A 5,175-nucleotide genomic window follows, 5' to 3' on the forward strand; every position below is an offset into this window, starting at 1 on the left:
GAATTAGAATCTATGAAGATGGAGATGAGAAACAGGAAGAGAGCAGTAACTTTGTTGAGTATTTATTATGGACCTTCAAATAGAGAGGTGGAAGTACAAGAGAGTATTTGTAGGCAGATCACGGAAATCTGCAGGACAAGTAGAATTATGATATTTGGTGATTTCGATTATCCCAGAGTAGACAGGGGGAAAGCTAAAGTGTGGGGCATGGAAGATGAGAAATTCCTGCAATGCATGCAGGAGAACTTTCTGGAAAAGTACATTTCTAGCCCTACCAGGGAGGGAGCTGAATTGGATCTCGTCTGATCTGGCAGACCAAGTGGGAAATAGCAATCAAATATAATAAGGTTCAATATCAAGTTGGAAAACGATAAAAATCAGTCAAGGATTAAGATCCCAGACTGGAAAAGAGCAGATTTTAGGGGTCTAAAAGTTGAATTGAAGCCAGTTGATTAGAAACACATTTTGGTGAATAAAACAGTGGATGAAGAACGGGTGACTTTCAAAAGAGAGATGAATAGGGTGCAAGCTAGACACATATCCATGCGAAATATATATGAGGTATCCAAAGCTAGAGTACCCTGGATGACTAAGGATATTGATGAGAAAATAAGAAGATAAAGAAAGCATATGTTGCCTACTGGAATAATAATAGCAAGAGAAATCCGAAGGAGTATCTCCAACATGGGAGAGAGGCTAAGGCTGGAATAAGGAAGGCTAAGAGGAAGCATGAGACAAGGATGGAAGATTGCATTAAAACAATCAGTAAAATATTCTTCAAGGATATTAATAATAAAATATTAGTGAAGAATATGGAGGCATCCGTAAGGAATAAGCAGAGTAAGCTGTTCAATGAAGCAAAGGGTTTGGCAGAGGTACTAAATAAATCCTTTGTTTCAGTCTATACCAAATTAGAAAGTGATGACAATGGCCCAGTTGAAAATATGGGTGTTGAGCAAGTGAGCAGGATAGTGATACATAATAAAGAGCGGCTAAAAACATTGGTTGCACAACAGGTAGTGAAGACACCAAGCCTGGAAGGAACGCATCCTAGATTGTCGAGAGAGATAAGGAAGCAAATTGCAGAGCCATCAACAGAAATTTGCAGGCCTTTCTGTACACAGGATTAGTCCCAGGGGACGGGAGGATTGCAAATGTAATGCTGCTGTTTAAGAAAGGACAGAGGATAACCAAGGAAAGTACAGACCTATCAGCTTGAAAACTGATGGAGGCCATAATATGGGATAAAATATACACTGAGGAAAAAACTACGTTAATACTAGACGGTCAATGTGGCTTTGTCAAGTGAAGGTCATATCTGATAAATTAATTGAGTTCTTTGGTGAGGTGGCACAGGGAGTGGATGAGGGTGGAGCTATGGATGTTGTATATTTGGACTTCCCGAAAGCATTTGATATGGTGCCTCATGGCAGGTTGGTTAGCAAGTTAGAAATGTTTGGAATTGATGGGTCCTTGGCAGCATAGATTGTAAGTTGGCTAAAATATAGGAAACAAAGTGAAGGTATAAATGGGCATTTCCCAGACTGGAGAAACATTGAAAGTGGTGCTCCCCAGGTATTGGTGTTGGGACCCTTATTTTTTCTGATTTATATAAATGATTTGGAGGTGAGTGTTGAAGGCAAATCTCTAAATTTGCAGGTGATACTAAGCTAGAGGCAGCACAGTGGCACAGTGGTTAGCATTGCTGCCTCATAGCACCAGAGACCCAGGTTCAATTCCAGCTTTGGGTGACTGTGCAAACTCCACACAGACATTCTCCACGAATCTGTGTGGGTTTCATCTGGGTGCTCTGGTTTCATTCCAAAGTCCAAAGATGTGAAGGTTGGGTGGATTCCCATGCTAAATTACCCCATTGGTGGATTTACCATGGTAATTAGGGGCGTATGGGGATAGGGTGGGATGATGTTCAGGGGGTTGGTGCAGACTCGATAGGCTGAATGGCTTCTTTCTACACTATAGGCATTCTATGATTCTAGGCAGAATGGTACATTGTCAGGAAGACCCAACATCTTAAGAGAGACATTGACAAGTTGGCCAAATAGGCAGACACCTGGCAGATGAATGTCAATGCAGGAGAAATATAAGATCATGCGTTTTGGGAGAAGAAATGTGGAGAAGCAATACAGGCTCAATGATACAACTTTGAAGGGAGTACAGGAGCACTGGTTCACGGGCATAATTCTCTGAAGGGCAGGCAAGTTGAAACAGTTGAGAAGGCTTATAGGATCATCGGGTTAATAAATAAAGGCATAGAATATAAAATCAAGGAAGTGATCCTACACCTCTACAAATCTTTGGTCAGACCACATTTGGAGTATTGTGTTCAGTTCAGGGCACCTTATTTAAGGAAAGATATTAAAACCCTGGACAGAATGCAAAGAAGATTTACTAGAATGATAGCAGGAATGACGGATTATAAATACAAGGAAAGATTAGAAAAATTGGGTTTATTCTCCTTGGAGCAGAGAAGATTAAGATTTGAAACAAAAACAGAAATTGCTGGAAAAGCTCAGCAGGTCTGGCAGCATCTGTGAAGAGAAATCAGAGTTAACGTTTCGGATCTGGTGACCCTTCCTCCGGTCACATGACCGGAAATATTAACTCTGATTTCTCTTCACAGATGCTGCCAGGCCTGCTGAGCTTTTCCAGTAATTTCTGTTTTTGTTTCTGATTACAGCATCTACAGTTCTTTCAGTTTTATTGAAGATTAAGAGGTGACCTCATTCGAGATGTTTAAAATAATGAACAATTTTGACACAGTAAAGAAGGATATTCTGTTTCTATGAGTTGATATGTCAGGTACAATATGTCACAATTACAAGACTGTCAGCAAGGGAACTTGGAATGAGTTGAGAAGAAGCTTCTATGCTCAGAGAGTTGTTGGGATTTGGGATGCACTGCCTGGGAGAGTGGTGGATGCAGATTCCATATAAGGTTTAAGCAGAGAGCTGGATACATATTTGAAAGTGATGAATTTGGAGTGTTATAGAGATAGGGCTGGAGATTGGGATCAGCTGGGAAGCTCTTTTGGGAGCCAATACAGACACGGTGAGTCAAACGGCCTCTTCTGTGCAATTAAGTTCTATGATTCTATGAATTATAATTACCATTCTCACGTACATCAATCAAAACAAACTGAATACATCCCCTGTATTATTAACTTATACACACACATCTTCCCTCCCTGAAATAATCAGTTTAGGTGTAACTATTTCAGACCATTGAATTATTGAATTGTCAAAGTCAAACAACAAGTTGTTGCATTACACTGATATGGAAATAATCCTAAAACAGCTATTTTTAGTATTGGTGAAACCCTTTTCCATGTTGATCTTTATTACTTCCTCATTCCTTTAATCAAACCCTGAAGCGACAAGGGTAAAATTCTTTTAGCAATGGGTATTCCTGTGTATGTGCACCACTGAGTGCATTTCAAGCAATGTTACAAGCGTGCCACTTTTCCACTAATCAGAGACTTCCTTAATATGCAGTAACACAAATGTCCCATTCGAGTTCAGGAGACAGCTTGTGATCTGACTTTCAAGTGCGTTAAAGGCAAGCAGTGTGATATCAACTTCAAAAAGTGTGTCCCAGTACTTTAAATTTGCACTGAATATATATCTTCTGGTCATACCCAATCACTCAAACCAAACTGGCTGAAATTTAAATACTGACTTTACTTTCCTGCAGTGACGAAATAGCTGGAAATAGCAACATGAATCTCACAAAGCTTCTTGCTTCAAGTGAAAAAACAAGCCTTGGACTGAAGCGGATTCAGTAGGTGCCTGTCCCTGTTCTAGATGCTTTAGCAGATCTGAAACCTAGATTCAGTACTAACCTTGTATTGCCTAAAGTTATCGAGATTGCAACTGTTCTGATTTCCTTTCACAACTTATTTCTTCCAGGTGCCAATAATTCCAAGTTCTAATGTTAGGAAAACTTGCAACTTTTAACCAATGAACAGCAATATAAAGCAGACATTTCAGACACAATCCTGCATGCCGTGTTGAACCTCATCGTCAATGTCTGCCTTTGTTGACAAGAGACTCCCATGGTATGGTTTACATTATTCATGGCCTTTTCATGGATTTTGATAACCAGGTCAGCATTATGTTGACCATGGCTCAGTAGCATGCTGTAGGATGGAGTCAAGGACATTCACATTAAAGACTCAATCTCTGTTAAGGAAAGCTCACAGGGTTATACATTGAAGTGCAGATAACTTACCTGGCTGTTCCTAGCCATTTCATACTCAAACAAATAGGTCCCCTTCAGCAAGTGAATCCTTCTCAGAAATGCTTAGCAGGTTTGCAAAGGAAGATAAGGAACAGAAACAGTTGGAGGGAGAGGAAGAATTTTCACTGGAGGCTACTGTATGTGAGATAGATCTGGGAGTCAACAAAGGTGGCTATATCAGTCGAGAGAAATTTGAAAATGTTCTTTATTTCATTGAGGAGCAATGTGTTTGAAGTTCTGTTTCAGTAGGTGCCTGTCTCTGTGCTAGATGCTCTAGCCAGATCTGAAACCTAGATTCTGTACTAACCTTGTATTGCCTAAAGTTATCAAGATTGCAACTGCTCTGATTTCCTTTCACCACTTATTTCTTCCAGGTGCCAATAAGTTACGTGCCAGACATCAGTCACAAGGGTGTGAATTCCTGCCTCAGTAATCTCCCTTTTGAGATGGCAGCGGAGTAGACGCTCCAGCCAGAACTCATCCGCTCCATCCATTCATTTATTTTTCTGGGTTTTTTTTCTCTCATGTTTTTTTTCTCTCTTCTGTCTTTTTCCTCTTCTGTTAGCGGCCCAGAGCAGAATTTGAGGGGGAGGGGTTGTAGTCAGTGGCCTGGAGCACAGGGACTGAGGCCAGTGCCCGGGACAGAGCATGGACAGCAGGCAGCAGGCCTGGAGTGAAGCAGGAGCGGCCAACAGCCTGAAGCATTGACAGCCTGTGGTTCAGAGTGGGGACAGTGGGCAGCGGCCTGGAGCAGAGCGGGGACAGTGGTCAGTGGCCTGTGGCCCAGAGCGGGGACAGTGGGCAGCGGCCTGGAGCAGAGCAGGGACAGTGGTCATTGGCCTGTAGCCCAGAGCGGGGACAGTGGTCAGCAGCCTGTAGCCCAGAGCAGGGACAGTGGTCAGCGGCCTGGAGCAGAGC

This window comes from Rhincodon typus, chromosome 2 (assembly GCF_021869965.1).
Source record: "Rhincodon typus isolate 14 chromosome 2, sRhiTyp1.1, whole genome shotgun sequence".
NCBI classification, from domain to species: Eukaryota; Metazoa; Chordata; class Chondrichthyes; order Orectolobiformes; family Rhincodontidae; genus Rhincodon; species Rhincodon typus.